The following is a 24351-nucleotide window of genomic DNA, read 5'->3' on the forward strand; positions in this document are numbered from 1 at the left end:
TTAGGGACCCATACAGCTCATTATCCGTTGCTGGAAAGGACATGACTTTAAAGGAGCAAGAGGAACTCGTTGAACTGAAGCAAGATCGCCGGTTTAAAGCTAAAGTTTGCTGATCTTCCTTTGGACAGTTTTTGGTTATCTGTTGCCAAGGAGTTCCCCATTCTGGCCAACAAAGCTATTTTGACATTGCTCTCATTTTCAACCACATATCTATGTGAGCTGGGCTTCTCAAGCTTGACTGCGATAAAAACTAAAAACAGGGAGAAACTGAGAACTGTTGAGGAAGAGCTTCGTGTGTGTCTTTCCACCATTCCTGCCAGGATATCCCTTTTGTGTTTATCGAAACAGGCCCAGGTTTCACACTGAGTGAGTAAAATACATTTAGAATCTATATTATTAACTATATGTATAATGTAGCACCCCGAGGATTCGGCTGCTACAGGGGTATTGCACCTCAACCCAGAGGTGTGATATTCCACTCCCGGGTAAGGATGGAGTGTGGAACTGAGCTCAGAAAGCTGCATGCACTACACACATCCCATTTCCGAGGGGCAGGCCGACGGTACTCCCACTTAGAAATGTGCAGGTACGACCGAGTCTGTTCCTGGCTGGAGTGGGAGGGGGGTGGTACATCCCAGTAGTGTAGGGGCAGATAGGGGGAGCAGCCTGGGTAAAGATAGGAGCTCATTGGGTGCTGGTCACCTGAGCTCACACATAGAGGGAGTATTTAAGGTGGGCACCATCTAAGAACAGGGTCAGTCTGTGAGAAGTCAGAGGAAGAGAGCAGAGGAGCAGAGCAGCCCAGAGAGAGAGAGGAGAAAGGAAGAAAGACCCAGAGGGGGTGAAAGAAAAGGACTCTGAGAACCCAAAGTCCATCACCGGGTGAAGAGTTGGCAACTGGGTACCGGATCCCAAACTGGTGGGGGCTAAAGCACACCCTAGCCAGAGACCGGAGGCCGTGGGCAGGATCTGCCACGGCCACCCACCACATCCACCCTGAAGGCAAACCACGTGTAGGGTCAGGGAACCCAAGGCCAAGGGTCTCCCAACAGAAGGCCCGAGGGAGCTGGACCTAGGTGGATCCCTGGTGGGGACGGCCAGAAGACAGGACAGGAAGGAGGGCTCAGGGTCACGCTCCGGACTTGTTTGGGGGTTTGCTGAATCCAGGACCTGGTGGACGCAGCACGGCTCGGGTGGTCACTTGAAGCTGGAGTGACCGGAACATCAGCAGTGAGTAAATACCTTAAACTGCACAACCCGACTCTGTCTTCACTTAACATCTATGCTGCACCACCACAACCCCCATCCTCTGCACCTGACCCCCTGAGGCTATACCCCACCCGTTGGGGGTTATACTATCAAAAGCTGCACCAACACCATCAGCCTCAGCGGACCCTGCTGCAGCGGCGGCCATAGTGACCGCAATACAACGGGTGGCGTAGTCGACATTAAGAACTTATTAACATCTGTAGGACTGCCACATACTCTGAGCTTGACACCCTGGGCACGGACCGGGTCACAGCCACTCGGAAGACTACAACTCCCATCTGATCCGGCTCCGGGTATTCCCCTAAAGAATATGGCCCAGGGGGCGCGTCAACTTTGGCGTAGTCGGCAGGATTACGTGCCCACAACAACCGGGTACTGCGTGCCTGAAGAAAAGAACGAGTTTACCTCAAAAAGAAGTCTCCTGCCGGTTCCGGAGGGTCCCCGCCATCGGACTCCATCACAGGTCGATTCCCGCCGGTTGTCCGCCATTAACAGCTTTTTCCCGCCATCTGCAGAGTTTCCCGCCACTGGGAGACGATTCCCGCCATTTCCAAAGGTTTCCCGCCTTGGAAGAGCGGACGCCATTATGGGCGTGCCAGAGGGTGGCAAGAGGCCACCTCCCATCGTGGGCCAGGACCGAAAATGGCGCCAAAAGTGGAAACCGCCCCCACCAACAGAGACTGTGATGCTAGAGGTGTCGGTCAGCGTGAAAGAACAGCCCCTGGAGCTGACAGTCACCAAGTTGCCCCGGGACCGCCCTCGAAGTGGGAGGAGACGAAAGAAGAGAACAAAGATGGGTGTCGCCTGGAGCAGTCTGGAGAGAGCGCACCCGGAGACAAGAAGCCTAGAGCTGAGTCCAGAAGAAGCTTACCCGGAGATGGGAGAAGAGCAGAGCAGCACCGGCCCACTGGCCAGGAGCCTGCTGGAAACAGCAGAAGGAGAGCAGAGCAGCACCGACCCGTTGGTCAGGAGCCTGCTAGAAGCAACGACCCCACTAGGCTTAGTGGAGGTCCTGGCACAGCTCCCCCGAGACCGGGAGTGTGCGCAGACCGCTCTGGAGGGCCTCGCAAGGAGGATGGCCCGGGTGCAACGAGAGACGTTGGCGCAGTGGAGCCGAGAGATGGCCCAGCGGACCGAGACTCGTCAGCGGAGCACGCCACCCGAGACGAGGAGACAGACCGCCTCTGAGGATGGCGCAGGAGGACTCAAGGCCGGAGACGGCGCCGAGAAGGGAGCCGAACGAAAGGAGGCAGGTAAAGGGGACGTTTCTACCCCAAACCGGGAAACCGCGTGCCTGCCCCAGCTCCCCGTCGCAGAGCCCGAAGTACCCCCTGCCGTGCCCGTAACCGCAACGTCACCGCCACAGACTAGGCCTCAACCGGAAGCCGCAGCCGCGACCCCTGTGACGTCACACGCCTCGACCCCGAGCGTGACCAAGCAGGAAGTACCACCAGCCTGGTCGCAAGGCCTAGTACCCCCGGGCGCCGTAATACCAACAGCGCCCCCTACCTCCGCGGAGCCACCGGCCTGGTCGCAGGGCCAAGTAGCCCAGGGCGCCGCCGTCCTTACGGTGCCCTTCACTTTCCAGGTGCCCCAGGCCTGGCCGCAAGGCCTGGGCAACCCGGGCGCCGCCACCACCACCGCGCCCATAAAACCTAAAGTGCCGCATCTGGGAGAAGATCTGTTCGCCCAACACACATGGCCGGACGGGCAGCCCTTTGTCTGGCCCAGGGAGTACTACGAACAAGAGCTCCAAAAGAGGGCAAGGCCCATGTGTGAACCCCTGATCCCGGCTCCAAAGCCCGTTAAGAGGATCTCGCCCCCGCTAGCAGAAGCGCAGTTTGAGTGGGACCCCACCGGAGAAGATCTCATGGGGTTCACTCAAGAGACTCGGGCAGCCGCAGCGGAGCGTGCAGAGTGCTGCCGCCAGCAGCTCGAGGTCTTTGAGAGGGAGCGGAGAGAGAGGCGGGTCCGGGAACATCAAGCCCAGATAAGGAGCGCGGAGCAGAAGAGCCGGGCCAGGAGAGACCCCCGTGCAGCGCATAGTCCCCGCACCACCGGGACTGTGATCAAGTTTAACATGCAGCATGGGTGGGGCTTCATCCGAGACCACCGCACCCCAGGCGACGTCTTCGTGACCAGGAGAGACGTTGAGTCCCACCTACCGGAGGGACACAGAGGTCGTGACCTTTACATCGGGGACGAGGTCACCTTTACCCGGCACAAGTGTGCCAAGGGACCCTACGCCCTCCATGTGCATCGCCTGACGGAGGAAGAGCTGCGGTGTGAGGAGGAAGAACAAGAGGACCCGGACGGGTCTGAAGCTAAAGGTAACCACAAAGAAAGAGCAGGAGGACGTCGTCGTTGAGTACGGCAGAGTAGAAGCTGTATATAGTTACCCGTAGGGGTACCAAAGAAACTGTTGCTGATAATATAGTCCCCGTTGGGACCAGCAAGTGTGAACTGTTTACCCGTTTATCCCTTAAATACCTGGCCGAGGACTGAGAGCGGCCATATCCCTTGTAAATAGTTGCGCGTCCTAAAGCGCCCCCTACTGGTTTTATAGGAAAGCCACGAGTTCCAAAGACTGTCGCACTTTACCCGGTCACACGTTGCACAGTGACCGGAGGAGGAGCCAGAGGCGACGAGAATGTTATTAATATGAAAAGTTTTATGATGATGCTGATATATATATGATATTTTATATGTTTTTATTATGTTGTTTATATGAAAAAAAAAAAATGTATGTTTGTGGATGTTTATCTCTTACAGCCCGAGGACGTGCTGTGGTTTACCAGGGGGGAATGTAGCACCCCGAGGATTCGGCTGCTACAGGGGTATTGCACCTCAACCCAGAGGTGTGATATTCCACTCCCGGGTAAGGATGGAGTGTGGAACTGAGCTCAGAAAGCTGCATGCACTACACACATCCCATTTCCGAGGGGCAGGCCGACGGTACTCCCACTTAGAAATGTGCAGGTACGACCGAGTCTGTTCCTGGCTGGAGTGGGAGGGGGGTGGTACATCCCAGTAGTGTAGGGGCAGATAGGGGGAGCAGCCTGGGTAAAGATAGGAGCTCATTGGGTGCTGGTCACCTGAGCTCACACATAGAGGGAGTATTTAAGGTGGGCACCATCTAAGAACAGGGTCAGTCTGTGAGAAGTCAGAGGAAGAGAGCAGAGGAGCAGAGCAGCCCAGAGAGAGAGAGGAGAAAGGAAGAAAGACCCAGAGGGGGTGAAAGAAAAGGACTCTGAGAACCCAAAGTCCATCACCGGGTGAAGAGTTGGCAACTGGGTACCGGATCCCAAACTGGTGGGGGCTAAAGCACACCCTAGCCAGAGACCGGAGGCCGTGGGCAGGATCTGCCACGGCCACCCACCACATCCACCCTGAAGGCAAACCACGTGTAGGGTCAGGGAACCCAAGGCCAAGGGTCTCCCAACAGAAGGCCCGAGGGAGCTGGACCTAGGTGGATCCCTGGTGGGGACGGCCAGAAGACAGGACAGGAAGGAGGGCTCAGGGTCACGCTCCGGACTTGTTTGGGGGTTTGCTGAATCCAGGACCTGGTGGACGCAGCACGGCTCGGGTGGTCACTTGAAGCTGGAGTGACCGGAACATCAGCAGTGAGTAAATACCTTAAACTGCACAACCCGACTCTGTCTTCACTTAACATCTATGCTGCACCACCACAACCCCCATCCTCTGCACCTGACCCCCTGAGGCTATACCCCACCCGTTGGGGGTTATACTATCAAAAGCTGCACCAACACCATCAGCCTCAGCGGACCCTGCTGCAGCGGCGGCCATAGTGACCGCAATACAACGGGTGGCGTAGTCGACATTAAGAACTTATTAACATCTGTAGGACTGCCACATACTCTGAGCTTGACACCCTGGGCACGGACCGGGTCACAGCCACTCGGAAGACTACAACTCCCATCTGATCCGGCTCCGGGTATTCCCCTAAAGAATATGGCCCAGGGGGCGCGTCAACTTTGGCGTAGTCGGCAGGATTACGTGCCCACAACAACCGGGTACTGCGTGCCTGAAGAAAAGAACGAGTTTACCTCAAAAAGAAGTCTCCTGCCGGTTCCGGAGGGTCCCCGCCATCGGACTCCATCACAGGTCGATTCCCGCCGGTTGTCCGCCATTAACAGCTTTTTCCCGCCATCTGCAGAGTTTCCCGCCACTGGGAGACGATTCCCGCCATTTCCAAAGGTTTCCCGCCTTGGAAGAGCGGACGCCATTATGGGCGTGCCAGAGGGTGGCAAGAGGCCACCTCCCATCGTGGGCCAGGACCGAAAATGGCGCCAAAAGTGGAAACCGCCCCCACCAACAGAGACTGTGATGCTAGAGGTGTCGGTCAGCGTGAAAGAACAGCCCCTGGAGCTGACAGTCACCAAGTTGCCCCGGGACCGCCCTCGAAGTGGGAGGAGACGAAAGAAGAGAACAAAGATGGGTGTCGCCTGGAGCAGTCTGGAGAGAGCGCACCCGGAGACAAGAAGCCTAGAGCTGAGTCCAGAAGAAGCTTACCCGGAGATGGGAGAAGAGCAGAGCAGCACCGGCCCACTGGCCAGGAGCCTGCTGGAAACAGCAGAAGGAGAGCAGAGCAGCACCGACCCGTTGGTCAGGAGCCTGCTAGAAGCAACGACCCCACTAGGCTTAGTGGAGGTCCTGGCACAGCTCCCCCGAGACCGGGAGTGTGCGCAGACCGCTCTGGAGGGCCTCGCAAGGAGGATGGCCCGGGTGCAACGAGAGACGTTGGCGCAGTGGAGCCGAGAGATGGCCCAGCGGACCGAGACTCGTCAGCGGAGCACGCCACCCGAGACGAGGAGACAGACCGCCTCTGAGGATGGCGCAGGAGGACTCAAGGCCGGAGACGGCGCCGAGAAGGGAGCCGAACGAAAGGAGGCAGGTAAAGGGGACGTTTCTACCCCAAACCGGGAAACCGCGTGCCTGCCCCAGCTCCCCGTCGCAGAGCCCGAAGTACCCCCTGCCGTGCCCGTAACCGCAACGTCACCGCCACAGACTAGGCCTCAACCGGAAGCCGCAGCCGCGACCCCTGTGACGTCACACGCCTCGACCCCGAGCGTGACCAAGCAGGAAGTACCACCAGCCTGGTCGCAAGGCCTAGTACCCCCGGGCGCCGTAATACCAACAGCGCCCCCTACCTCCGCGGAGCCACCGGCCTGGTCGCAGGGCCAAGTAGCCCAGGGCGCCGCCGTCCTTACGGTGCCCTTCACTTTCCAGGTGCCCCAGGCCTGGCCGCAAGGCCTGGGCAACCCGGGCGCCGCCACCACCACCGCGCCCATAAAACCTAAAGTGCCGCATCTGGGAGAAGATCTGTTCGCCCAACACACATGGCCGGACGGGCAGCCCTTTGTCTGGCCCAGGGAGTACTACGAACAAGAGCTCCAAAAGAGGGCAAGGCCCATGTGTGAACCCCTGATCCCGGCTCCAAAGCCCGTTAAGAGGATCTCGCCCCCGCTAGCAGAAGCGCAGTTTGAGTGGGACCCCACCGGAGAAGATCTCATGGGGTTCACTCAAGAGACTCGGGCAGCCGCAGCGGAGCGTGCAGAGTGCTGCCGCCAGCAGCTCGAGGTCTTTGAGAGGGAGCGGAGAGAGAGGCGGGTCCGGGAACATCAAGCCCAGATAAGGAGCGCGGAGCAGAAGAGCCGGGCCAGGAGAGACCCCCGTGCAGCGCATAGTCCCCGCACCACCGGGACTGTGATCAAGTTTAACATGCAGCATGGGTGGGGCTTCATCCGAGACCACCGCACCCCAGGCGACGTCTTCGTGACCAGGAGAGACGTTGAGTCCCACCTACCGGAGGGACACAGAGGTCGTGACCTTTACATCGGGGACGAGGTCACCTTTACCCGGCACAAGTGTGCCAAGGGACCCTACGCCCTCCATGTGCATCGCCTGACGGAGGAAGAGCTGCGGTGTGAGGAGGAAGAACAAGAGGACCCGGACGGGTCTGAAGCTAAAGGTAACCACAAAGAAAGAGCAGGAGGACGTCGTCGTTGAGTACGGCAGAGTAGAAGCTGTATATAGTTACCCGTAGGGGTACCAAAGAAACTGTTGCTGATAATATAGTCCCCGTTGGGACCAGCAAGTGTGAACTGTTTACCCGTTTATCCCTTAAATACCTGGCCGAGGACTGAGAGCGGCCATATCCCTTGTAAATAGTTGCGCGTCCTAAAGCGCCCCCTACTGGTTTTATAGGAAAGCCACGAGTTCCAAAGACTGTCGCACTTTACCCGGTCACACGTTGCACAGTGACCGGAGGAGGAGCCAGAGGCGACGAGAATGTTATTAATATGAAAAGTTTTATGATGATGCTGATATATATATGATATTTTATATGTTTTTATTATGTTGTTTATATGAAAAAAAAAAAATGTATGTTTGTGGATGTTTATCTCTTACAGCCCGAGGACGTGCTGTGGTTTACCAGGGGGGAATGTAGCACCCCGAGGATTCGGCTGCTACAGGGGTATTGCACCTCAACCCAGAGGTGTGATATTCCACTCCCGGGTAAGGATGGAGTGTGGAACTGAGCTCAGAAAGCTGCATGCACTACACACATCCCATTTCCGAGGGGCAGGCCGACGGTACTCCCACTTAGAAATGTGCAGGTACGACCGAGTCTGTTCCTGGCTGGAGTGGGAGGGGGGTGGTACATCCCAGTAGTGTAGGGGCAGATAGGGGGAGCAGCCTGGGTAAAGATAGGAGCTCATTGGGTGCTGGTCACCTGAGCTCACACATAGAGGGAGTATTTAAGGTGGGCACCATCTAAGAACAGGGTCAGTCTGTGAGAAGTCAGAGGAAGAGAGCAGAGGAGCAGAGCAGCCCAGAGAGAGAGAGGAGAAAGGAAGAAAGACCCAGAGGGGGTGAAAGAAAAGGACTCTGAGAACCCAAAGTCCATCACCGGGTGAAGAGTTGGCAACTGGGTACCGGATCCCAAACTGGTGGGGGCTAAAGCACACCCTAGCCAGAGACCGGAGGCCGTGGGCAGGATCTGCCACGGCCACCCACCACATCCACCCTGAAGGCAAACCACGTGTAGGGTCAGGGAACCCAAGGCCAAGGGTCTCCCAACAGAAGGCCCGAGGGAGCTGGACCTAGGTGGATCCCTGGTGGGGACGGCCAGAAGACAGGACAGGAAGGAGGGCTCAGGGTCACGCTCCGGACTTGTTTGGGGGTTTGCTGAATCCAGGACCTGGTGGACGCAGCATGGCTCGGGTGGTCACTTGAAGCTGGAGTGACCGGAACATCAGCAGTGAGTAAATACCTTAAACTGCACAACCCGACTCTGTCTTCACTTAACATCTATGCTGCACCACCACAACCCCCATCCTCTGCACCTGACCCCCTGAGGCTATACCCCACCCGTTGGGGGTTATACTATCAAAAGCTGCACCAACACCATCAGCCTCAGCGGACCCTGCTGCAGCGGCGGCCATAGTGACCGCAATACAACGGGTGGCGTAGTCGACATTAAGAACTTATTAACATCTGTAGGACTGCCACATACTCTGAGCTTGACACCCTGGGCACGGACCGGGTCACAGCCACTCGGAAGACTACAACTCCCATCTGATCCGGCTCCGGGTATTCCCCTAAAGAATATGGCCCAGGGGGCGCGTCATATAATATGACTGTTTTAGTGTCATTCTGTGCTATTTTGGTTGGTGGTGTGCCCCAGGATTTTCTAAGTATAAAAAGTGTGCCACGGCTCAAAAAAGGTTGAAAATCACTGATCTAGAGGATTTGGAGGTAGGTAGGAAGAAGGCCGACCAGACCTTGGTATGAACAGTTTAAATGGTTTACTGCATCACAGATCAAGGAATCACAGCTTCTCCAGCATTTAGTTGCAATAATGGTTTGCCATACAGGTGCCGACTGGACGGCAACGGGACTGATACTCTGACATGGGAAAAATATTTGGCCTTGCTGTGATGGACTCTAAAAAGACTGTCTGGCAAGGTACTTAATCCTAGCAGCCCTTGTACCCTACGCCTCACCTCTAGACAGGCTTGACTCTCTCTAACCGCCAACTGTCAACTGCCAACTCCCCCTGGTCACCATAGTGACCAGACTATAGACGATGTTGATCAGACATCCTCCAATACAGTCCGTTGCTGACCCTTATACCGCCACCTGCTGGTCTCCAGTGGTATTAAAGAGCAACAATTTACATTTAATTTATCAAAATGACACAGGGCAATACATCAAAGTATGACTTATTCCACAGGCTCATATGAATGCAGAAATGTTTGTAATGGCCCCTTTTGGGTCATTACAATTGTCAGATCTATTAGTTTACATTTCTATATACTCCTATATGGCCGCAGACAGCTGCCCATGTCTTCATGTGACGCCATATGGGTCCTACATAAGGTTCCGTATTACAGAGGTATTCTCCTGTGGGAGACATCTCCACTATGTGGCACAGAAAAGAAAAACCTCTAAATGAACCAGAGGCATATGGAGGTGTAGTACAGGCCTATAGGCTTATATGGGGGCTATTATATTGGTTGCTTGGTGCTATTATACAGCCACATGATGATCCACAATATAACACGATTCCATTATTACCAAATATCATTTTCCATGTCCTCTGATTTTGTTTTTCACGTACCTATGGGGGCAAAAGTTGAAACACAAAACCTGATCCGCTTTCCCGTGTGGTGCAGGAAACCACCATTCCTGTAACTTTTTGCTCTGCGACGAAAATCATCTAATATTTCAGTGCATATAAATCTTCCCCAGTTTACCTTTGGCTTTAGCTTTCTACCTGGGAAGCATTAGTGAACGTTTTTGTAAACTGGGATTAGTGCCGAGACAATGGACATAGGTTCAATGTAAATTTACATTTAAAGGGTCCCTAATGCTGAGGTGGGCTCACTAGTTACACCTGGGCTGGAAAAACTTGTAGATGTGGATGGATGTCACTTGCATTAATATAACAATCAATGGAGGTGAACCTTGATAAAGATAACAGCAGACCACTCAAGTCCATATACTGTGCTAAGAAAGTGTCTGTCTAGTCATTATGTCATTTTACATTTCTCTTTTTTATCAGTACTATCAGAGTGGCCCCTCAATGATACAGTCAGAGTGTCCCTTTACCAATGTTGTCAGAATGGTCCTTATTAAAAGTGTCTTAAGAAGTTCTCCCTCTTAACAATGACATTGCAGTGCCCCCATTAACAGTTGATAGTACCCCCTATTAGCAGTACCGTCACAGTGACCCCATTAACAATTCAGAGTAAGGCTGTGTGCCCACTATGCATTTTTTAAGCGTTTCTGCAGCGGAATTCCGCCGCAGAAATGCTTAAAAAACGCTTGGTAGAAGGTCTGCCATGTTCCCCAATGATGATCCGCACGTGCTGTGCACATGCTGCAGAAATTTCCGCTGTGGATTATCATTGCGGAAAAATCCGCAGCATTACCAATTATTTTGCGTAAGCGCGACGTTTTTGCTGCCATTGACTTGCACTGAATCGCTTAATATCCGCATGACTATATGTGCACATGTGGATATTAAGCGATTCAATGTGCGGATGGTAACCGGGTCTGGAGAAGAGGAGACTCTCATCCAGACTCGAGTACCATAGTACCTGTTAAAAAAAAGAATTAAAAATAAAAAATATACATTATACTCCCCTTCTGATAGCCCGCGGTCATTTCTCCGGTGCGTCCTGGCTCCCCGGTGGCTCGCAATGGTGTAAAAGGACCTTTCATGACGTCATTTAGTCATGTGACAGGTCATGCGACCGCTGACGTCGCCGGTAGCGTGACCTGTCACATGACTAAATGACATCATGGATGGTCCTTTTACACCACCGTGAGCCGCCCAAGACACCGGACACACCGGAGAGAAGACCGGGGGCCATCAGAAGGTGAGTATAATGTTTATTTTTTACCATTTTTACCTATTAACTTGGTCACACTATACATGCTGGTTGCGTGGATTTATATAGTGTGACCAAGTTGTCAAGCACTTTCCAAGTGATGCTAAAATCGCTTGGAAAAGCGCTTGACAACCCACATGCGGAAATGCATGTGAAAAACGTGGGACATACGCTTGTCTCTGGCAGAAAAACGCATGTACAATCCGCATGTACAATCCGCACGTACAATCCGCATGTACAATCCGCATGTACAATCCACATGCTTTTTTTTCTGCCAGGGAGATGCAGAAACGCTCAGGAAAAATCCGGAGCATTTTTGCATTGTGGGCACATAGTCTAACTCATCTTAGCAGTACTATCACAGTGACCCAATTAACAGTTCAGAATACCTCCTACGAGCAGTACCATCACAGTGACCGCATTAACAATTTAGAATACCCCCTATTAGCAGTACTATCACAGTGACCCCACTAACAGTTCTGCGTACTTACTTTTAGCAGTACCATCACAGTGACCCCATTAACAGTTCAGATTACCCCCTATTAGCAGTACCACCACAGTGACCCCATTAACAGTTCAGATTACCCCCTATTAGCAGTACCATCACAGTGACCCCATTAACAGTTCAGATTACCCCCTATTAGCAGTACCATCACAGTGACTCCATTAACAGTTCAGATTAACCCCTATTAGCAGTACCATCAAAGTGACACCATTAATAGTTCGGAGTTCCCCCTATTAGCAGTACTATCATAGTGCCCCCATTATTAGTTCAGAGTACCCCCTCTTAGCAGAACCATCACAGTGACCTAATTACCAGTATAAAATACCTCCTCCAAGCTGTGGACAACTCCTTCTCAATTACAATATCCCCCCACATAGAGTAAAAACAATGCTATACTCACCTCCGGTGCAGGCGCCAATCCAGCGACATGGGTGCCAGGTCTCCTGGGGATCGAGTGACTTTGTTAACACGTGACCCCTGCAGTCAATCAGCGGCCACTTCAATCTCACTTATTTCAGACGTAAGTGACATCCAGAGGAAGTCGGAGAGCAGCAGCCGCTCTCACTTCTTCAGGACGTTACCAATTGGGTATAAGTCACCAAAGTGACAAAAAATGAAAAACCAAGAGTGCCGGCACTGTAGTTGGATGGTGCATTTACATTACACAATCTGGTGGCATTAAACGACCACCAATTAGTAAATATTTACCGAACGTTGGTCGTTAGCCAGAGTTGGTGTCTTGGGGTCTTCAAGGGCAATCAGGCCCTGGGCCCTCCTGTCTTGGAGGTGACATAACCCAGTGGGCAAAACAGAAAAAAAAAATTTCTTCCTTTCTGTAAAGCCTTTGCATTCCTACTAGTAATGTGATCACTTTTTTGTAACTTCTTGAGTTCTTTAAAAGTTTAATTCGAGACATCGCAACTTTTTCACACTTCTGCAAAACCAGTTGTTGCCAAACTTCAGCTAGTGTAACGCATGACTCTTTGCTTGTGTACTCATTAACCTGTTAGCTATGATATGCAAAAAACTGGCAATGAAAGGGTGGCAAACAAGAATCCACGATCACCCGCATTCCTTGCAAGTACAACCATCTCCTTTAAGTCAGATGTGTGTCTCAGCATTTGGACTGACTGCATAGGAGGGTGGCTGTCCTATGCCATAGGGACATGTCCTGGGCTGGAGATTTCCTTTAAGACCTGCTGGTGACATCACTTGAAGTCTCAGATTCCTCTGCCCTGCACTACACTTCATAGCATCAGGTGCTGGCTGACTTGAGCTGACTTGTTCCTGGGTGTCTGGGAACTGTTTGCTAAGAAGCTGCTGCTGAGGACATGGATTAAGGACTGTGTACACTGGACTCTTAGCCAGGTAAGAAGCTGAAGACATTCTGGGATCTGTGATCATAGAGTTAATACCAGGAGAGGACATTGCACCCTCTGGACACAATGTAACAACTTTGCAAATAAGATTGTAGCACCAAGCAAAGTTACAGATGTAGCACTGGTGGCATGGGGTATGTTTACCTACAAGTCTAAGAAAAAGTAGGCGCGCCGGGTGACAAAGACAGCTCTGCAATAGGAATTCATGCATTGTTTTTCACTTCATTCTATTGCTACATTTTTTGTTTTTATGGGATATTAGACATTGAAGAGTATTAGTGGAAAAAGCGGGGTGATCACCAAAACTAAAAAGTCTGGGGTAGTCAGTGTCACCCAACTTGGATAGGCAAATATGACTTGAGTGGGGTAAATATCTTTGCAGATTTGACTTTCAAGAATCTGGAAAGAGGTCGGTAGCGACTCTGTGAATCTGTAAAGGTATATTCACACACAGCACTGCAATGCAATGCAGGTGAACTTTCACTAAAAGAGATAAGACTTTTTTTTTTAACTTTTCGAAACTTTTTTTGCATTCACATTTTTGTAGCAATTTTTTTTAATCACAGCAAAATGACAACATTATGAATTTACGGTGAACGCCCAGAGTGCGCCAACATTAGACCGTGTTTACACTGAATTAGGACTTTCTTGGTTATTAGGGAAGGTTGTTGTTCAGTTTCCTTCTCCTTTTAACCACATCCTGGCACATTATTACTGCACACACTGTACTATCAATCATTTTGCAAGGACTGTGATGACAATGCTCCATCGCTCATGTTTTTTTTTTTTTTTCACACATAGATTATTTTCCTGCCTTATAGAGAAGCCTAAACAAAAATGCATGAAAAAAAATGCTACTTGGAGAATGCTACAATTAAAAAAAATGCCATCAACCCCTCTAACACACAGAAAAAAGCACCAAATGTATGAAAAAAAGCCACAAAAAAACACACTGATTGGATCACATTTAATTATTTCCTATTTCCTTACATCCAAGTGTGAACTCAATTTTTCATGAAAAAAATTATCCATAATTAAAAAAATGCAGTTTTTTTTTAGTTAACCGATGAAGCCAACCAGAATAGCCAAATCTGACCATAACGAATTATAATCACCTTCCTTGTTTTTTTTCGACCAATGGCCGATCAGGCACAAGGATAGCTAAAGTAGGTCAGAGGACCTCTGCAAACAGCTCACTGTATCTCAGCTTCCTGAAATTCTGGAGAGTCATATTAGGGATTGGTGCTTCTTGGGTTAACTGCACTTACACCTGAATTGTTAGGCTGGGAGTATAGCATGTCATAGACGATCGATTGGTTGTCCAACTGATAACACTGCAAACACTAAAAACCAAAAATAACCAATACGAAGAAAAATAGAAAACAAAAATACCCCCATAATAAAGTCCAAGCAACTGGTAAATTTTTCCTTCCGATCAACCACCTGCCAAAAAAAAATTCTGACGTGACAGATCCAAGGTGTCAACGGACGGTGTCTTAGTTTATATGAAGGAACATGACTAATTTATGGCCGAGAATTGGGTACAAAGGTCGACATGATACAATACGGGCAGAATACTTGTCATATAATGTACTAACCAGGATTTTAGATTGCTTTAATATTTTTAGTTTAGGTAGAAATTTTAGTGAAATTACAAAACCCTTTGACTTGTGAGAGTGGGAAAAATCAATAAAACAGGTATAGCTCGGGAATAGGGCTGGGAACGCAAACATCTTAATCAGCTCACCTAGACTCATCCTTAGGCAGTAGACTTTGTCTCCTTCGTTTACCTGATCGCTATCAGTGCTTACAGTGTTTAGTATTTTATTGTTTGTTGGGTTGATGTGTTGTTGTTTTTTAAGACTCCATGAAATATTTTTCTTTCTTCTGAGGATGTGAAGAGCTGTTATCAGTCTCAAACCTCAACTGAGAAGCCATCACTTGGAGATATAATTTGGTGGCCATTTGACTTTTAAAGTGTCCAGACCTCTTCATTGGCTGCTCTCCCCATACATGTCCTCAGGGTCCAGGCCTGTGTGCACGCGTTTTCAGTGATAAATAGTCCACTTCTAGACACCTCTGGTAGTTGCTTATCTCCCTTAAAGACAAAAGGTTCAGCCATTGGAATTTAACATGTCTGAACCTCCTTCCCCAGCCTCGTTTGTTGGCAGAGAGTTGGGAAGCCCAAATAGACTTAAAAAGTTTGACCAATCTTGGCACAAATTCGGCTAAGTTTGCTCTGATGTAGACACCTTGACATGGCATAGACATAATTGGATCTGGTCCATCTTTGATGAGTATATTCTACTTCCACAACTAAACAGATCTTGGTGAGATGTGTTATCTACAAAGCTTTGTACTAGTCTGGACTTTCTGGTACCGTCAATGCTACCATTCCCACCCCCCCAAACCAGTCCAATCTCCTCAGATCCTATAATCAACTCTCTTGGTCTTAGTTTGGTTGCTCTTCTCAAGAAGAAGTTTTAAGTAGGTTCACATTAATCATGGTGGATGGGTTCAACTATCAGCTCCTTTCCATGTATCTAAATCCATGCTACATGCACTTATTATATTTGTTTCCTTTTCTGTGATCATTGTCCAGTTGGAAGCTACTGGTGATGTGGCCTTCACAAAGTCTTGTATTTGTCAATGTAAAGTCAGATTGTATCTATGTTCCATTGATCAAGGATAATTGATAGATAACCTCTAGGAATAATGTCTAGGATATCTGGGGTAAATCCTCTGCCTGACTACCTATGACTTTATTGGGTGCTGTATCTAATGAAGGGTTTTATATCAGTGGTGTCCTAAGACAACGGGGGCATTTGCAAAAGGTCTTAGATTAGTGATCAACATTTCTGATTGTATGAGCATCCCTATAAATGAATTTTGTGATGATTCTGTCCATTATTGTAAGTTATCACCATCCATAGATATGAACAAGATAAAAAGACACATGAGATTGGAAAGATAGAAAAATATGAAATGGATGGATGAGTAGGAGGGATCAATACAAGTACTACATATTTATATACAATAAATATGAACGCACTCCCCTTATATACAAACATAGCATTAGTACAGGTGCTATGTCCCCAGGGGCTGGGTGTGATCTTATGTTTTAGGTAGCCTACTGGACATAGTGATAACTCTACACACCTGTGATACTGGATATAGACGTTTTTCGATGTTGCTGTGTGCACATTTCTGACCTGACCTTAAGGAACCCATATACCTTGCCTAGCCGAGCATGCATGTGTTTTAGGGGGTGTTAAAATAACTATCAGCAATGGACTTTCAATGGGGCAGGACATCAGACACCTACTGATCAAGTGTTAATAGGTTGTCAATGTTAAAGTCTCTCAGGCCCCTTTTAATGTCCGTATCATACTCTACCTCCTCAGGCCGTGCACTCACTTTTGTCTAGTGTCCCTTTAAATTTCACGTTCAGCTCTGCCACATATGTATTCCTTTGTATTACTTTTAGGGTATGTGCACACATTGAGTATTTGGATGCAGAAATTTCTACACCATTTCTGCATCTCCTGGGAGGAAATGCGCAGATGCAAAGGTGCATGTTTTTGCCGCGCTTGCACAGCAACGAATGCTATAGAGATAGATCATACATATACCGTAGATAGACAGACAGACAGACAGACATATAGACATATAATTGCACAACCTCCCAACCTATTATAAAATTGCATCCTTAGAAGCTTATTGGGTAGCTTTTTATGATTAAATTAAAAAAAATGATGTGGGGTCTCCCCCAATTTTTGTAACCAGCAAAGGTAAAGCAAACAGCTGCGGGCTTATATTATCAAGCTGGGAAGGTCCCTGGTTATTGGGCCCTTCTCCGCCTAAAAATAGCAGCCCGCAGCTGCCACAGAAGTGACGCATCACATTACAGGCTCCAAGTCTGGCGCTTTGCCTTCAATTTTCCCAATTTCCCTGGTACGGTGGCAATCAGGGTAATGGGTCTTGGGATAGATATCAGCTGTGAATTTTCCAAAAACACAGCTGACATCAAACTCGTATTAGTAACGGAGAGTCGTCTTCAGACAACCCATAAGAAAAAAAGAAATGTCTATGTCTATCTATATCTATCTCGATCTGTTATCCATCTCTATAGAATTCACTACTGTCTAAAAACATATGCCAAAAACGCTACAAATACGCAACAAATCTGCAATCACTTTCAGACCTTCATTTTTAAATGACTTCATTGAAGTTAGTGGGTGAAAAAATACTGCAAAAACGCTGAAAGAATTGACATGCTGCAGATCTGAATCTGCGCCAAATCTGCAAGTCACAAATAAGCAATGTGTGCACAAGACTTCAGGAATATCATTCACTTTGCTGTCATCAGGACTCACTTAAGGTTTTGTGACAAAAACGCTGCACACAACCTTAATGACCCGCTGATCCCACTCTGCTGTTCTTGCTGTTTACCAGCACAAAGGTTACAATTTACAGTCGCTTTCTCTTGATGAGATGGTGAATTGTCTTAAGTGTTCACATAACAAGCACTCCATGAACTTCGCTTACTGCAAACACCGAGAAAGTTACTTCTCCGGAAGTAAAGAGTATCAGATTGTGAGTACTGTCTGTTTATACTGCCTGGACTGACGGCTGCATCACTGCTATACTATGCTCCAGGAGCCCAGGGAAGGCTGGCAAATGATGCATTGCCCGACCTCAGGATCTCGCGGTATATAATAATAGATGTACGCCTCCATATATGTAAAAAATAGGATGTCTTTATTAGTGCATGTCCAGATTAATGATATTCAGCTCAAAATAGCAGAACCTCAAATCAATTTTCTTACCATCTGACTTTGGAGTGCTGCTTCCGTTTTTTGGCATTTTTATCTCATCTATCTCTCTATCTATCTACAGCGGGTGAAATAAATATTAAACGCGTCACTAATTTTCTTATTAAATATATTTCTAAAGGTGCTATTGACATGAAATTCTCACCAGATGACGATAACAACCCATCCAATCCACGCAGGCAAAGAAATCAAACCGTAGACGTCCATAAATTATGTTATATGTAATAATGAGAAGTGAAAAAGTATTGAATACATAAAGAAAGAGAGGTGCGAAAAGCCATGGAAAGTCATGACACTGGCTGAAATCTATCGGTAATTAGAAAGCAATTTTGCCACTTACTGAAAAATAATATCAGCTGGTTGAACTGATGGCCTATAAAAAGGTGTCTCATTACCAAGGTGCAACACAAGAGACATCATGGGATGAGTAAAACCAGTGAGCTTACTCAAAACCTTCGCAACCTTATTGTTGTAAAACATACTGAAGGCATTGGTTACAGAAGAATTTCTAAACTACTGAAGATGCCAGTGAACACTGTTGGAGCCATAATCCGGAAGTGGAAAGAACATAATTTCACCATAAAACGGCAACGACCAGGTGCTCCCTGCAAGATTCCAGACAGAGGAGGGAAAAGAATTATCAGAAGAGTTGTCCAAAAGCCAAGGACCACCTGTGGAGAGCTACAGAACGATCTGGAATCAGCAAGTACAATTGTTTCAAAGAAAACTATAAGTAATGAAATCAACCTCCATGGCCTGTATGCACGATCACCACGCAAGACTCCATTGCTGAACAAAAGCATGTTCAAGCACATTTACACTTTGCTCAACAACAGTTAGACAAGCCTGTGAAATACTGGGACAATATATAGTCTGATCAGATAACACCAAAATGAAACTCTTTGGATGCCATAAAAGTCACCATGTTTGGAGCCCAAAAGTCACTGCATATCAGCTCAAAAACACAAGACCCAACAGTGAAGTTTGGGAGGTGTGAACATCATGGTGTGGAGCTATTTTTCAGCATATGGCACTGGCAAACTTCATATAACTAAAAGATGGATGAATGGACAAATGTACCGGGACATTCTTGATAAAAAAAAACTGCAGCCATCTACCAGGATGAAGAAGATCAAAAGAGGGTGGACATTCAGCAAGACAATGATCCCAAACACACACTATGCAAAAGTAATCATGAGGAAACTGGACTGAGATCATTCAAGTGTTTGGGTGAAAATAAGCAGAAGGACCATTAGCAGTCTGAGATATGCAGATGATATAACTGTGATGGCAGAGAGAGAGAAGGAACTGAAGAAGTCAATCCTGAAGTTGGAGGAAGAAAGTTAGAAGATGGGACTTTACCTGAACATCAAGAAGACCAAAGTCCTGACAACCACCGAAGAGGAAATCCACGTAGTGATCAACGATAAAGAAATAGTATTGGTGACTGCTTTGCATTTCATGGGTCCCTCATTAATCACAGTGGCTGTACGACAGCAGAGATCAAGCATCGATTAGCACTGGGGGTGGGGGGGTGTTCATCCATGGTGAGCATGGACCAAATATGGGAGTGCAAAGATATCTCAGTCACCATCAAATAAAAATCAATCAAGACAATTGTGTTCCTAATTGCAACATATGGCTGTAAGACGTGGACATGACAGAAGAAAATTGATGACTTTGAGTTGTGGTGCTGGAGAAAAATTCTTATATTTCATGGACAGCTAAGATCACCAACAAACATGGTCTAGATCATATAAACCAAGAGATGCCCCTAGAAGGCAAGATCATCAGACAGAAGCTGACTTATTTTGCACATGTTGTGAGGGCAAATTCACTAGAAGGGGAGATGCTAATCGGAATGGTCAGTGGTAAAAGGAAACCTGGGAGACCAAAGGCCTGTTGGCTGGACACCATTAAGAATTACTCGAAAGAATATCAAGCATCTGAAAGAAGCTGTTAAATACAGGGGAGCAGGTGAGCAATGGCCTACAGAGTATACAATGGTCAGACATGACTGAATGGATCGAATCAGAATCTATCTATTTTTATGAAATCCAGCACATTAGTCCTTCCAGCTTTCTGCCCGTCCAGCAATTGTACTAAGTGTGTTCCATTCATGGGTAATTTATTAACCCAAAACCGGTCTAATGTTATGTAACTCTAGGAAAGGATTAGTCTTGTCTGAGAGGGAAGAAATCAGCCTTGTAGAAATGTACGCACTACAATTACATGTGGGAAAAAAAAGTATTTAGTCAGCCACCAATTGTGCAAGTTCTCCCACTTAAAAGATGAGCGAGGCCTGTAATTGACATCATAGGTAGACCTCAACTATGAGAGACAAAATGAGAAAAAAAATCCTGAAAATCACATTGTCTGATTTGGAAAGAATTTTTTTTTCAAATTATGGTGGAAAATAAGTATTTGGTCAATTACAAAAGTTCATCTCAATACTTTGTCATATCCTTTGTTGGCAATGACAGAGGTCAAACGTTTTCTGTAAGTCTTCACAAAGTTGGCACACACTGTTGCTGGTATGTTGGCCCATTCCTCCATGCAGATCTCCTCTAGAGCAGTGATGTTTTGGGGCTGTCGCTGGGCAACACGGACTTTCAACTCCCTCCAAAGGTTTTCTATAGGGTTTAGATCTGGAGACTGGCTAGGCCACTCCAGGACCTTGAAATGCTTCTTACGAAGCCACTCCTTTGTTGCCCTGGCGGTGTGTTTGGGATCATTGTCATGCTGAAAGACCCAGCCATGTTTCATCTTCAGTGCCCTTGCTGATGGAAGGAGGTTTGCACTCAAAATCTCACGATACATGGCCCCATTCATTCTTTCATGTACACGGATCAGTCGTCCTGGTCCTTTGGCAGAGAAACAGCCCCAAAGCATGATGTTGCCACCCACATGCTTCACAGTAGGTATGGTGTTCTTTGGATGCAACTCAGCATTCTTTCTCCTCCAAACATGACGAGTTTTGTTTCTACCAAACAGTTCTACTTTGGTTTCATCTGACCATATGACATTCTCCCAAAACTCTTCTGGATCGTCGAAATACTCCCTAGCAAACTTTAGAAGGGCCTGGACATGTAATGGCTTAAGCAGGTGGACACGTCTGGCACTGCAGGATCTGAGTTCCTGGGGGCGTAGTGTGTTCCTGATGGTAGCCTGTGTAACGTTGGTCTCAGCTCTTTGCAGGTCATTCACTCTGTAGGTCTCCCTGTGTGGTTCTGGGATTTTTGCTCACCGTTCTTGAGATCATTTTGACCCCACGGGGTGAGATGGTGTGTGGAGCCCCAGATCGAGGGAGATTATCAGTGGTCTTGTATGTCTTCCATTTTCTAGTTACTGCTCCCACAGTTGATTTCTTCACACCAAGCTGCTTGCCTATTGCAGATTCAGTCTTCCCAGCCTGGTGCAGGGCTACAATTTTGTTTCTGGTGTCCTTCGACAGCTCTTTGGTCTTCACCATAGTGGAGTTTGGAGTGTGACTGTTTGAGGTTGCGGACAGGTGTCTTTTATACTGATAACAAGTTCAAACAGGAGCCAGTACTACAGGTAATGAGTGGAGGACAGAGGAGCCAGTACTACAGGTAATGAGTGGAGGACAGAGGAGCCAGTACTACAGGTAATGAGTGGAGGACAGAGGTGCCAGTACTACAGGTAATGAGTGGAGGACAGAGGAGCCTCTTAAAGAAGAAGTTACAGGTCTGTGAGAGCCAGAAATCTTGCTTGTTTGTAATTGACAAAATACTTATTTTCCACCAAAATTTGAAAAAATTTCTTTCCAAATCAATGTGATTTTCAGGATTTGTTTTCTCATTTTGTCTCTCATAGTTGAGGTCGACCTATGATGTCAATTACAGGTCTCTCTCATCTTTTTAAGTGGGAAAACTTGCACAATTGGTGGCTGACTAAATACTTTTTTTCCCCACTGTATATCACATGGTATTTCCGCCAAAGAACATTTCTAAAAAAATGTGTATTTACTGGTTCGTTCCGAATGCTGAACAATACACCAACGAGCCCCTGTATATAACCTGGATTGTGCGGCCATCACGGCTCCTTTGCCAAGTTTCGGATGGTTCAAATGGCTATTGGCCCGGAGCTGATGCAAACTATTGCCATCTTGCATGTTATATATGTGGAGTCCACTGTTTACAGACCAGATCCGTGGCCGCGTGTGCATATGCTCCACCACCGATCACCAGTTGGAGTGGATTTAGGACCCCTGCCCTTATGATTGGTGGACCCTCCAGCAATCAGAAATGTATCACCTTTGATGTAATTGTGACACAACCCTTTTAGCTTAGTGACCAGTCAGGTGCAGGGTAGATTCCTGGTACGTGCGGTTCCACTACAGCTTCACACCCCGGCCTCCCTGGTGTAAGCTGAATTCTCCGTCCTGACAGATGGAATATGGCTGCTTCCCCTGACAAAGTGCTATTTCCTGTTGTTTCTTCATCCACCATGTAAATAGAATCGCCAGACTGTGTTCCTTGGCCTCAGGTAGACGCGACTTCTTTGAAGTAACAGACTTTTCTACTTGAGCTCGGCCAATAAAAGCATATTCTGTATTATTGACCTGGAGACCAGAGAATCACATACTACGTAAATGATCTTGCTTTCATTCTCCTTTTTCCTTTTTTTCTTTTCTGACTATTAAAATCTTCCTGCTTGTGATAATTCTTTCATTTTCCAATTTAAAGATTTGTATTTAATGCTGCTCCAACCCAAATTGGAAAATATATCCTAAAAGAAACACTTTACAACAAAACTGCTAGGCCTCATTTATCAGAACTGTCTTCGTTGCCCATAGCAACCAATCGGAACTCAGCTTTCATTTCATAAACCGCTCTCGTAAAATGAAAGCTACGCTGTGATTGGTTGTTATGGGCTACTAACTAAGTTTTACAACGTTACAGTTCAAACTCTACAGTTTTTTATGGCTGGCATCATCACTCCCACAGTGGTTGTCATTCAGATTATCCCCTATCCATATAGCTTGCAGATCGCTAGGGGTCCGACCGCTGGGAACCCCAGTGATCTCGAGATCTGGGATCGGGAACCCTGAAAATGAGGTTCTGCAGCCCTATTAGGAAATCAGGAATCCAAAGGAGGTCCACATACTCCATTCATTGTCAGTGGGAATGCCAAGTACAGCACTCAATTATTCCAGCAGTCCCATAGACAGTGAATGGAGGATGAAGTTGCAGAGCCCTGTTCTTGGGGGTCCCAGATTCCTGACCTCAGAATCATTCGGGGTCCCAGCAGTCAGACCCCCAGCAATCAGCAAGTTATCCTCTAACTTGATGTTTTAGGAATAACCCTTTAAAGTGCAAAATCTCCCTAGAAAGTGTCTTTGTGCATATGACCTGTTTTTTGCTCAAGTATTGAGGGCATTTACTGAGCATACATTTCAGTAGGGCAACATTTCGGATTTTAAAAATATTTTTCAAGCTTTTGTTATAAAGTATTCTAATTTACTGAGATAATGACTTTTGTGTTTTCATTGGCTGTAAACCATAATCATCAACATTAACAGAAATAAACACTTAAAATAGATCACTCTGTGTGTAATGACTCTATATAATATAGGAGTTTCACTTTTTGTATTGAAGAACTGAAATAAATTAACTTTTTGATGATATTCTAATTTAGTGAGTTGCACCTGTAGTCCCCCATGTAGTATAATGGGTCCCGCATAGTCCTCCATACAGAATAATGGTGAATAGGTGCCGGCGTCCCAGGACAGATATCATCACCCTGCGGGCTAGAGTTTGACATGTGTGCGTTAGATGCATCAATTGTTGGAGTCACATTTAAAGACTTTGCATGCAGAGTTTTTATCTAACTGTGAACACTGCACCAGTGTGTAAAGTGCATCAGTTGTGTCCGATGTAACGGGCCAAATTAACCCCTATCCAGATTAAACCCGAGTATAGTTACCCGGGGGTGGGTGTAAAATAGCCTAGGCAAAACTAAAACCCTCCAGTCTACAATATACCCCTCTATTTTATGAGCCCTTGTAAATGAGATAGATTTTAGATGACATTTTTAATAGCTTAAAACGGACTTACACATCCAACAAAAATTAAATAAAAAAAAAAAAAGAATCTGAAAATCGTATGGACCCCAAAATGGTAATGATAAAAATGACAGCTTACACTGGAGAAACAACAAGCGCCCCTGATATAACTTTAGTGGCCTAAAGATAATAAGTTATAGATCTTGGAAAGAAGAGAAATTGAAAGAAAAGATGGGCCGACAGGGACTCTGTTATCCAAGTGCTCGCACAAACCTGGAGCTAGCCATGGACTCACCAAAAGCTTTTTAGTATGCCGCTTCGAGGACACATGCCTCCACATCAAGTCCTTTTCTTGGACAGATTTGAAACCATGTCCCCAGTGCTGCAAGGTGACTGTACTATCTGAGACACA

General features: G+C 47.4%; 1 protein-coding gene across 1 annotated transcript in view; it reads left to right on the forward strand.

The window, feature by feature from the left end:
- Positions 1-12730: 12730 nt before the first annotated feature.
- KCNJ15 (potassium inwardly rectifying channel subfamily J member 15) overlaps positions 12731-24351 on the forward strand; it is an 89759-nt gene continuing 78138 nt past the window's right edge. Inside the window, exon 1 of the mRNA XM_073668416.1 lies at positions 12731-13065. The gene's annotated coding sequence lies outside the window, so the exon portion shown is untranslated. The remainder of the gene's footprint in view (positions 13066-24351) is intronic.

This window comes from Phyllobates terribilis, unplaced genomic scaffold, assembly GCF_046119375.1.
Source record: "Phyllobates terribilis strain yellow unplaced genomic scaffold, ASM4611937v1 Scaffold_2__4_contigs__length_985480577, whole genome shotgun sequence".
Classification (NCBI taxonomy): Eukaryota; Metazoa; Chordata; class Amphibia; order Anura; family Dendrobatidae; genus Phyllobates; species Phyllobates terribilis.